This window comes from Clupea harengus, unplaced genomic scaffold (assembly GCF_900700415.2).
Source record: "Clupea harengus unplaced genomic scaffold, Ch_v2.0.2, whole genome shotgun sequence".
Lineage (NCBI taxonomy): Eukaryota > Metazoa > Chordata > Actinopteri > Clupeiformes > Clupeidae > Clupea > Clupea harengus.
In genome coordinates, this window is record NW_024880090.1 from 1 (window position 1) to 12,500 (window position 12,500).

The 12,500-nt window shown below is 40.8% G+C and overlaps 1 pseudogene; it reads right to left on the reverse strand.

Moving 5' to 3' along the window:
- Positions 1-10,322: 10,322 nt before the first annotated feature.
- Positions 10,323-12,500, reverse strand: part of LOC122131244 — a 25,441-nt pseudogene continuing 23,263 nt past the window's right edge.

Below are 12,500 nucleotides of genomic sequence, written 5' to 3' on the forward strand. Positions count from 1 at the left end.
ATGCAGTCCAATCTGTATCAGTTGTTGACAAATGTCAGCTTACACCAAACTTGTAATCTTTCTCTCGCTTTCTCTCTCTCTGTCTCTCAGTCACTCACTCACACACACACACACACACACACACACACACACACACACACACACACACACACACACAGACCCACACACAAACTAATAATTGTGAAATGTCAGCAGTGGATTTGGATGTTTGCTGCTGAGGAGAACTTGAATGTCATTAACTTAATCCAGATAAATTTAGAGGAAAAGTACAGCTTGGGTTCTCCTGAAATTGTGTTTGTGTGTGGATGCATGTTTGTGTAAGAAAATGTGTTGTGTTTGTCGATCAATGTTCATACAATAGTTTGATTCGGTTGGTTAATATTAATTTATGATTGGACAAAGGGGCATTCCATGAGTGGGAATATCCTGGAACAACCCCACTCTTGACTCTTCTCCGCTAGTAATCACTCTGACTCTTCTCCGCTAGTAATCACTCTGCGTTTGACATGCTTCAGCCGTGGAGTTGTACGTCATCAACATTCCATTCATTCAAAGTGAGAGAGCAGAAAGGCAGGCAGTGATTTTATGACGTTACATTTGACAGATGACAGAGAAAAGGCAGCAAATGAAGTAGGGGAGGGGAAGGGGTCTCCGGCCTCCGGCCACATCCCAGCTGTGGGGATATCTTTTACCAACCCCACTCTCACTCCTGTCTTACCGCTCAATTAGACAGGGCAGAATAAACACATTTCTGGTTCATATTTAGTTTTATACATATAACCTGTTTAAATTACCAGACGGCCTCCAATGCAATGGTTTGTATCAAAAATTGATTTATTACAATTTCCAGATAAACCAATCAACCGATCAGCATTCCAGACATAACAGAAAAGTAAGAATCAAAGAGTGAGATCTTCCTCACAGCGAGGAACCACAGAGCAAAACTAGGAGCAGAGCAGAGAGTAAGAGCAGAGAAGCTAGCTGTCGATCTAAGGACCTCATGTATCATCTACAGAGCTAGTCTAAACATTACATCATTATGGTGTGATCTTTGACTCCATCAAACAGAATAACACATGAACATGATTTCCCCCAAACAAGCGGAGAAAACCAAACATGAAGCCTGAAGTCTGTTTACTCAGTGGGGACCCTAACACTGAGGAGGGCAGACTAACACTACGCCTCTTGAGTTCAACTTAGGTATCTAATGTTACAATAGATAAATGCTAATTAATTTTAACATACTGAGACACCTTCATTCAGGATTCTAATACACATTCACTAGGAATAATCGTATTACTATGAAATATTGCTTCAACTTAATTCATCTGGCATTAATAAAGAGGCGTATTAGTTAAATCCGTCATGGAAATAGGCATATTAGTTACACACAAATTGCCACTTGGAGTACATCAGAACTGAAGAGAAGTCGTGACAGAGAACAGGATTACCAGAGCAGGGCTGCATCTCACTTCATCAACTCACTGCAATACCTCCAATAACTTGATGATGTTTGTCTTTTCACCTCTACAATCAAACATATAATAGACTGTCATTTCAGTGGCTTCCTTTAGAGACACAATGTATTTAGTGTGTGTGAGAAAAATAATTAGTACACTATATGCCTGGTTGTGACAAAAGTTGATTGTCTATATTCACCGTAATGTGCATTTAATGGGCATGTATGTAAATGCTTGTATCCATGAGTGTTGTTACTTGTTAACTCAGAGTGTCTGCTAAATAAGAGTATGGCATTATTTCAAAATATATAAATATTGGACCGCACCAATTCCAACAAATATATGTTCCTCTACCTACAGAACAGGTATGGCGCACATGTCATATTAACAGCATGACCAGATGAAAATGTACACATACAAAAAAATGTACTAACCAAAGTTACCCAAAATTCGCTAGTTAACTGTGAACAGTCGACATAATTTTTGCTTTATACAGTGATAGTAATTCATAGTCTCGGTTTTAATGTGTTAGGCCCTGGTGATTTGTGCATTATGGCGTCAACAAGAAAAAATAATGCTGCTGGAGCTAGCAAGGTACAGAGTAATGCTGGGGCTAGCAAAGAAGATAGTGAAAATGTGTTAGCATCTATGCAACAGTCCTTGGAGAAAGCTATGGTGGAGATGGGAAGAGTTGGAAAGCTCCTAACGTCATTGCAAGCAGATATATCCGAAATTAAAGATGCCAATGTTGGACTACGAACAGATATGGACAGTGTCCTGCTCCGGTTGAATGAAGCAGAAAACCGAATTTCTCAGCTAGAGGATGAGAAGCATGACCTCCGCCAAAAAGTGGATAAGACTGCCATGAAGTGTGAGGACCTACACCAGGCTGTTGAAGACGCTGCCAACAGAGACAGACGCCAAAATCTGCGACTCATAGGTCTGAAAGAAAAGTTGGAAAACGGTAAACCGTCAGAATGTGTGAAGAAGATCATCTCCGAAGCTCTTGGGATTGAACTGGATGGATCACAGCTACAGCGAGTGCACCGCGCTCCGGTAGCAATACCTAAAGAGGGTTCCAGACCTATAATAATTCGATTTCTCAGTTTCTTGGAAAGAGAGAGGGTGTTGGCGGCCGCAAAGAAAACGTACAATAACAAAGAAGAGGTCGTCTGGAAAGGGTGCAAGCTGTCATTTTTCCCTGACATGACGAGGGAGACTGCGGAGAAGAGGAGAAAGTTCAAGGATTTACGAATTCGGCTACACGGGCTTGATGTGCGTTTCACCCTAGCTTATCCAGCGGAGATGCGCTTTACATGGCGGGGGAAAAGAATGAAGTTCACTGACGACAGAGAGGCTATGGACTTTCTTAACAAAGAGTCGGAAAAGCAGAGATCACCGGACGGGATGCCTGTGCAGGAGCCTGGCGACTAGGAACCTAACCTAGGACAGTGATTCAGCTGAAATTCGGATACGATGGCAAAAGTGGACATAGTCAGTGGGCTATAAGGTTGGGGAACTTTTCTTTTTTCTCACGCCAGTATTTTTTTTTCCTTTTCTCCGGCAAACAGATCATTTGCCATAATCAAAGACGCAGTGAGTAAATTAGCCATACTTATTGTGCTTTCTTTTCTCCGAATTTTCATTTGGGTCTGAAATAAATGGTTTGTTAAGATTAGGTATAGGCTAACTTTGACTAGCCACTAGGCTAATTTGTAACTAGGCTATGTCCTTTATAGGGATTTGTGATATTTTTTTCTAGACTGTTAAGAAACGGACGCTTTGATGGGATTGATGGTGGGGGGTGGGGGTTCTGATGATGACCACTTCAATGTGCCTCATGGACCGGTTGTGTGGAGGGTCTCTCAAGGCAGAGAGAGGGGTATATGGGGTGGGTATGGGGATATTTTCTATGTTCCCTGTTCTAAAGGGGTTTATGAATGTAGGTTACTGTGTGTTATTATTGTTGATTAGCAGCTGGGCAGCACCCCCTCTTTTTTCATTTACCCATATCTGTTTTAAGGGCCTCTTAGTCTATATAGGCCTGCACCTGTCGAGAAATGTCATATCAATATGGCAGTCACAATATCCATTTCTTAAATTATGAGTAACTGTGTAAGAATAGTGTCTTGGAATGTTAATGGATTAAAAAATCCCATTAAGAGAAAGAAATGTTTATCATATCTCAAGTCTCAACAAGTCCACATTGCATTTATACAAAGAGATATGACTGAGTCAGAGGCTGTTAAATTAAAGAGAGACTGGGTTGGCCAGATATATCATAGCTCATACTCTAGTAAAAAACATGGAGTAGCTATTTTGGTGCACAAGAATCTGAATTTTCTACTTATAAAAGAGCAAAAGGATGAAGAAGGCAGAGTGATATACGTAGAAGCTAAGATTAATGGAGTAAAAATCAATTTATGCAATATCTATGCTCCAAATGGGGAGGACCCAGGTTTCTTCCATAAAATAAAAAACTAGCAGGAAATGTTGGTGATGGGTATACGATTATAGCTGGGGACTTCAATCAGGTTTTAGATGGAGCCTTAGATAAAACCACTTTTTCTAATAACATACCCAAAGATAGAATGGCCATTGAGTTGCTGATGGAGGATATAGGTTTGACAGATATATGGAGGTTGGTTAACCCAAAAGACAGAGAATATACATTTTATTCACACAACCATAAATCTCACTCCAGGATAGATTATTTTTTGATTAGCAAAGATCTGGTTAACAGTGTTTCTGACTGCTCAATAGGTCCGATAGCACTGACTGATCATGCGATCGTGCACTTAGGTCTGGTAATGGGGCAAGATGGAAACAAAGGAAGTAGGTGGAGAATGAATGTATCTCTGCTTCAGGACCCAATATTCAGTAGTGAAATTAAAGAAGAACTTGACTTTTTTTCTCTGTGAATATGGGCACAACAGATAGAGTGGGGACAGTTTGGGAAGCCTCTAAAGCTTATATCAGGGGCAAGATTATAGCACATTCAAGTAAGAAAAAAAGAGAGGAAAGGCAACGATTAAAAAAACTAGAGTCTCAACTTAAGGATCTGGAGAACGCTCTGGCTGAGAAACATAGTGATCTTCTACTGAAACAAGTATGTGACTTGAAATTTCAAATAAATGAAATATACAATAAAAAGGCAGAGTATGCCCTGTTTAGACTTAAAGGCAATTTCTATGAGAGTGGGGAAAAATCTAGCAAATTATTAGCCAGACAACTACGCCAGAAAGAGGCTAGTTACGCCATACCAGCTGTTAAAAATTCTAAAGGGGAGTTGATGATGAACACTAGTGATATTAACAAAGTGTTTGCAATTTTTATAACCAGTTATACAAATCCGAGGTTAACCCAGGGAGGAGTGACTATGATGCTTTTTTCTCCAAGATTGAAATGCCAGAAATATCAGAGGATCAGAAGGAGTCATTGGACCGTCCTATATCAGTAGATGAAGTCAAAAGGGCCATTTCATCTATGAGGGTTGGGAGATCGCCTGGGTTGGATGGTTTCGGATCGGAATATTACAAGGAATATAGTGACAAACTGGCTCCCATCTTAACAGAAGTGTATAAGGAATCTTTCTCAGTTGGAAACCTGCCAAATACCTTTAATGAAGCTCTGATATCTTTAATTCTTAAAAAAGATAAAGACCCTACTGATCCAGGGAGTTTTAGACCAGTCAGTCTTATTAATGTGGACTGTAAGATCATAACAAAAGTTCTCGCTACTAGACTAGAAAACATCTTACCACAAATAGTACATCCCGATCAAGTAGGCTTCATAAAAGGCAGGTCATCTACAGATAATGTTAGACGTTTACTACACCTCATGCAGATTAATCATAATAAAAAAACACCAATAGCCGCCATATCTTTGGATGCCCAAAAGGCATTCGATAGAGTGGAATGGAGCTATCTGCACTACACTCTTCGAAAATTTGGATGTGGAGACAGATTTATCAAGTGGGTGAATGTAATTTATTCTGACCCAAGGGCGGCAGTACTGACAAATGGCATGATATCCCTTTCTTTAAATTGACACGTGGAACTAAGCAAGGAGATCCTCTCAGTCCTCTGCTTTTTACACTATTTCTGGAACCCCTAGCTATTGCAATTAGGGCCGAGAGCAGCATTAAAGGGGTCTCACATGGGGAAGAGGAACACAAAATGTTCCTCTATGCAGACGATATTTTATTGGTTATTGAGGACCCTCTACTGTCTATACCTCATCTTCTGGCATCAATAGAGTCTTTTTCAAAACTGTCAGGCTATAAAATAAATTGGCAGAAATCGGAATGTATGCCGATATCGAAAGGATGCAGTCAATCAATATTTACCAAATTTCAGTTTAAGTGGGTCCAAACTGGATTGAATATTTAGGTATAAGATTGTGTCCAGAGTTGGAAAACATAATTAATATTAACATGTCCCCTTTAATACAGAAAATTAAGCTGAATTTGGACAAATGGAAACTACTTAAACTGAAAATTTGGTAAATATTGATTGACTGCATCCTTTCGATATCGGCATACATTCCGATTTCTGCCAATTTATTTTATAGCCTGACAGTTTTGAAAAAGACTCTATTGATGCCAGAAGATGAGGTATAGACAGTAGAGGGTCCTCAATAACCAATAAAATATCGTCTGCATAGAGGAACATTTTGTGTTCCTCTTCCCCATGTGAGACCCCTTTAATGCTGCTCTCGGCCCTAATTGCAATAGCTAGGGGTTCCAGAAATAGTGTAAAAAGCAGAGGACTGAGAGGATCTCCTTGCTTAGTTCCACGTGTCAATTTAAAGAAAGGGATATCATGCCATTTGTCAGTACTGCCGCCCTTGGGTCAGAATAAATTACATTCACCCACTTGATAAATCTGTCTCCACATCCAAATTTTCGAAGAGTGTAGTGCAGATAGCTCCATTCCACTCTATCGAATGCCTTTTGGGCATCCAAAGATATGGCGGCTATTGGTGTTTTTTTATTATGATTAATCTGCATGAGGTGTAGTAAACGTCTAACATTATCTGTAGATGACCTGCCTTTTATGAAGCCTACTTGATCGGGATGTACTATTTGTGGTAAGATGTTTTCTAGTCTAGTAGCGAGAACTTTTGTTATGATCTTACAGTCCACATTAATAAGACTGACTGGTCTAAAACTCCCTGGATCAGTAGGGTCTTTATCTTTTTTAGAATTAAAGATATCAGAGCTTCATTAAAGGTATTTGGCAGGTTTCCAACTGAGAAAGATTCCTTATACACTTCTGTTAAGATGGGAGCCAGTTTGTCACTATATTCCTTGTAATATTCGATGCAAACCATCCAACCCAGGCGATCTCCCAACCCTCATAGATGAAATGGCCCTTTTGACTTCATCTACTGATATAGGACGTCCAATGACTCCTTCTGATCCTCTGATATTTCTGGTCATTTCAATCTTGGAGAAAAAGCATCATAGTCACTCCTCCCTGGCGTTAACCTCGGATTTGTATAACTGGTTATAAAATTTGCAAACACTTTGTTAATATCACTAGTGTTCATCATCAACTCCCCTTTAGAATTTTTAACAGCTGGTTATGCGTAACTAGCCTCTTTCTGGCATAGTTGTCTGGCTAATAATTTGCTAGATTTTTCCCCACTCTCATAGAAATTGCCTTTAAGTCTAAACAGGGCATTACTCTGCCTTTTTATTGTATATTTCATTTATTTGAAATTTCAAGACACATACTTGTTTCAGTAGAAGATCACTATGTTTCTCAGCCAGAGCGTTCTCCAGATCCTTAAGTTGAGACTCTAGTTTTTTTTAATCGTTGCCTTTCCTCTCTTTTTTTCTTACTTGAATGTGCTATAATCTTGCCCTGATATAAGCTTTAGAGGCTTCCCAAACTGTCCCCACTCTATCTGTTGTGGTCCATATTCACAGAGAAAAAAAAGTCAAGTTCTTCTTTAATTTCACTACTGAATATTGGGTCCTGAAGCAGAGATACATTCATTCTCCACCTACTTCCTTTGTTTCCATCTTGCCCCATTACCAGACCTAAGTGCACGATCGCATGATCAGTCAGTGCTATCGGACCTATTGAGCAGTCAGAAACACTGTTAACCAGATCTTTGCTAATCAAAAATAATCTATCCTGGAGTGAGATTTATGGTTGTGTGAATAAAATGTATATTCTCTGTCTTTTGGTTAACCAACCTCCATATATCTGTCAAACCTATATCCTCCATCAGCAACTCAATGGCCATTCTATCTTTGGGTATGTTATTAGAAAAAGTGGTTTTATCTAAGGCTCCATCTAAAACCTGATTGAAGTCCCCAGCTATAATCGTATACCCATCACCAACATTTCCTGCTAGTTTGTTTATTTTATGGAAGAAACCTGGGTCCTCCCCATTTGGAGCATAGATATTGCATAAATTGATTTTTACTCCATTAATCTTAGCTTCTACGTATATCACTCTGCCTTCTTCATCCTTTTGCTCTTTTATAAGTAGAAAATTCAGATTCTTGTGCACCAAAATAGCTACTCCATGTTTTTTACTAGAGTATGAGCTATGATATATCTGGCCAACCCAGTCTCTCTTTAATTTAACAGCCTCTGACTCAGTCATATGAGTCTCTTGTATAAATGCAATGTGGACTTGTTGAGACTTGAGGTATGATAAACATTTCTTTCTCTTAATGGGATTTTTTAATCCATTAACATTCCAAGACACTATTCTTACACAGTTACTCATAATTTAAGAAATGGATATTGTGACTGCCATATTGATATGACATTTCTCGACAGGTGCAGGCCTATATAGACTAAGAGGCCCTTAAAACAGATATGGGTAAATGAAAAAGAGGGGTGCTGCCCAGCTGCTAATCAACAATAATAACACACAGTAAACTACTTTCATAAACCCCTTTAGAACAGGGAACATAGAAAATAATCCCATACCCACCCCATATACCCCTCTCTCTGCCTTGAGAGACCCTCCACACAACCGGTCCATGAGGCACATTGAAGTGGTCATCATCAGAACCCCCACCCCCCCACCATCAATCCCATCAAAGCGTCCGTTTCTTAACAGTCTAGAAAAAAAATATCACAAATCCCTATAAAGGACATAGCCTAGTTACAAATTAGCCTAGTGGCTAGTCAAAGTTAGCCTATACCTAATCTTAACAAACCATTTATTTCAGACCCAAATGAAAATTCGGAGAAAAGAAAGCACAATAAGTATGGCTAATTTACTCACTGCGTCTTTGATTATGGCAAATTATCTGTTTGCCAGAGAAAAGGAAAAAAAATACTGGCGTGAGAAAAAAGAAAAGTTTCTCAACCTTATAGCCCACTGACTATGTCCACTTTTGCCATCGTATCCGAATTTCAGCTGAATCACTGTCCTAGGTTAGGTTCCTAGTCTCCAGGCTCCTGCACAGGCATCCCGTCCGGTGATCTCTGCTTTTCCGACTCTTTGTTAAGAAAGTCCATAGCCTCTCTGTCGTCAGTGAACTTCATTCTTTTCCCCCGCCATGTAAAGCGCATCTCCGCTGGATAAGCTAGGGTGAAACGCACATCAAGCCCGTGTAGCCGAATTCGTACATCCTTGAACTTTCTCCTCTTCTCCGCAGTCTCCCTCGTCATGTCAGGGAAAAATGACAGCTTGCACCCTTTCCAGACGACCTCTTCTTTGTTATTGTACGTTTTCTTTGCGGCCGCCAACACCCTCTCTCTTTCCAAGAAACTGAGAAATCGAATTATTATAGGTCTGGAACCCTCTTTAGGTATTGCTACCGGAGCGCGGTGCACTCGCTGTAGCTGTGATCCATCCAGTTCAATCCCAAGAGCTTCGGAGATGATCTTCTTCACACATTCTGACGGTTTACCGTTTTCCAACTTTTCTTTCAGACCTATGAGTCGCAGATTTTGGCGTCTGTCTCTGTTGGCAGCGTCTTCAACAGCCTGGTGTAGGTCCTCACACTTCATGGCAGTCTTATCCACTTGTTGGCGGAGGTCATGCTTCTCATCCTCTAGCTGAGAAATTCGGGTTTCTGCTTGATTCAACCGGAGCAGGACACTGTCCATATCTGTTCGTAGTCCAACATTGGCATCTTTAATTTCGGATATATCTGCTTGCAATGACGTTAGGAGCTTTCCAACTCTTCCCATCTCCACCATAGCTTTCTCCAAGGACTGTTGCATAGATGCTAACACATTTTCACTATCTTCTTTGCTAGCCCCAGCATTACTCTGTACCTTGCTAGCTCCAGCAGCATTATTTTTTCTTGTTGACGCCATAATGCACAAATCACCAGGGCCTAACACATTAAAACCAATACTATGAATTACTATCACTGTATAAAGCAAAAATTATGTCGACTGTTCACAGTTAACTAGCGAATTTTGGGTAACTTTGGTGGGGTTTGGGAAAACTCCAACTATGCAACCATCTTGCTTGGTGATCTCACGTGACTCCCCAGACTCTTTATTAAAGTATATGATATCAGACTCTATACAGAACTAAAGATGTGATATTGAGTGCATACATGTGTGTCTGTGTGTGTTTCTATGTCTGTGTCTCTCAGTCTATTTTTGTCTATGTGTGTTTGTTTGTGTGTGTGTGAATGAGTGGGGTAGGTAGGATCTAAAACAAGTAAGCAGTCAGAGTTAGGACAAACACAGACACACGCTTTTTAGAGATTAAATGCCACATCAGTTTGTCATTTCTAAATCAATCAAGACACAAAAATGAAATAAAATAAGAGTGACTGGTGAGTGAGTGAGTGACACTGGTAAAACACACACACACACACACACACACACAGACACAGAGACAGAGAGATTCACATCCATTTCCCTCTTTTATTCCCCAGCATATTTTGAACAGTTTAACAATGATGCTCAATTAACCTTAGTCTCCATAGTAACATGTTTATCAACATGTTATAGGCTCAATAATTATACATTAATTATCAATATTTTCCATCCAAGCACAGGGGTGTTTGAACAGGAGTGTGTAATTCTTCTACAAACTCTGGTGATCCTGTAGGATTAGGAGGTCATGTGATCTGGCACAGGTACCCCTTTTCCACCAAAGCCGGGCCGGTGCTGGTTCTGGGCTGGTTACAATTCTGGAACCAGTTCTTCGGTTTTCCACACAAATAAAGCTGGCTCCGGTTCCAAAAAGCAGGTTCCAAGTCAGCACCAGCTTTTAGGTGGGCCAGAAACAAGAACCGGTGACGTCGGGTTCGTCCCGAGGTTATGGGCGGAGCTACCACACCAGAAACAGACATTTCCACCACCATTTTTTTCCACCGTCAACCAAGAGGATGAGTGAAAACGGTGAAAACATAAATAAAAAATCCATCCAGCAGTGGATCACCGATGAAATGAAAACATTGATAGCGATTTGGTCATCAACAGAAATGCAAGACAAACTTGGGGAGGCAGTAAGGAAAGCTAAAATATATGAGGAAATAGGGGGAGAGTTGGAGATGGCGGGGTTCAAAAGGACAACAGACCAAGTAACAAACTCATTTAAAAAAAATAAAGAAAGCTTTCATCCATCAAAATGTGTTAGTTTGTTTGCATCGTATACAGTAACTCTTTCAATCTATCTTGTTTTTGTTGTGTGATGTCACACCTAAGATTAGCTGTTGACTAAGCAAATTCAAGTAGCAGCTAGCTAACTAGCATTAGCTGTTAGCTGTCGTGAGGTACTGCTACAGTTGTTGTGGCAACTGGTAAGTAGGTAGTAGCTAGTCTACTTGTGTAAAGATATATGTATTGTTTATGTAATCACTTATATATGTATTGTTTATGTAATCACTTTTATATATCCAACCCAAATGCTTTGGCAATACTAGTCTACAACGTTATGGTCATGCCAATAAAGCTTCTTTTGAATTTAATTGAATAGTCAACTCCCGTCATGAACTGCATTGTCACTCGTTTGATCTACGTGGGGAAATATAGAAAAACCCGTTGCCAAGTAAACAGAACATTAACTTAAGCTCGTATGGTACGACATGGTATTAAAAATACATAATAGAAGAAGTTTTATCGAAATTTGTTTGCCTTCTCCCAGGAATAAAACCACTCGTGAATAACTAGTAACCTAGTGATAACATTCCAAAATGTTCAGCTAGGACAACGGAGGCGTATGACGTGATTTAAAGACGTAGCTAGCCCTACTCTGGCTCTCGATCGGTGGAAAAATCGAGCTGGTTCTTAGATAAGAACCAGCACGGAACCGCATAAGCACCAGCACTGAACCAGCACCGGCCCGGCTTTGGTGGAAAAGGGGTAAGGGACACTGAGGAGGAACTCCAGAATACAAAATGAAACCCAAACCCAGGATAGAGGGGCTCAGTGAATGTGGAGTGGAATGTGTGCAGGAGGGTGAGTGTGTCAGAGGAGACGCTGTAGAAGGACAGAGTGCCTGCTGGCCAGTCCAGGTACACTCCTACTCTGCTGGAGTAGGAGGAGTAGGAGGAGGGGGAAGGTATGGCAGTCCTCTTATCATTGTGCAAGGCAGAGTAACTGTTACCAGAGCATTCCAGACTCCAGGACTTGTCATTGTGTCCAAACCAGCTGTCATAACTCCCCCCTTTCCTCTCCATGCTCTTATATGCCACTGCTATATAAACCGTACCACCACTCCACTCAGCCTCCCAGTAGCAGCGTCCAGACTGACCCTCTCTACACAGCACCTGATTATGGGAGTTAAATCTCTCTGGGTGGTCAGGATACGGCTGATCCTCACTCCCATGTGTCACCTTTCTGTTCCCCTCAGAGAGAGAGAGACGTCTGTATGCTGTGTTTGGGTCCAGTGTGAGCTCACAGGCATCTGCAGACAAGAGGAGAGAACATACTCAGCAGAATAAGGGGGAGGGAAAGGGACTATTCACACCCCCCATCCCACCACACCCGACCCCACCCCACCCCCCACACACACACACACACACAGATGTTCAGATATACACCTCTCCCTGCTTACACACAACCAAACGCATGCTCGAACAAACATACACACATC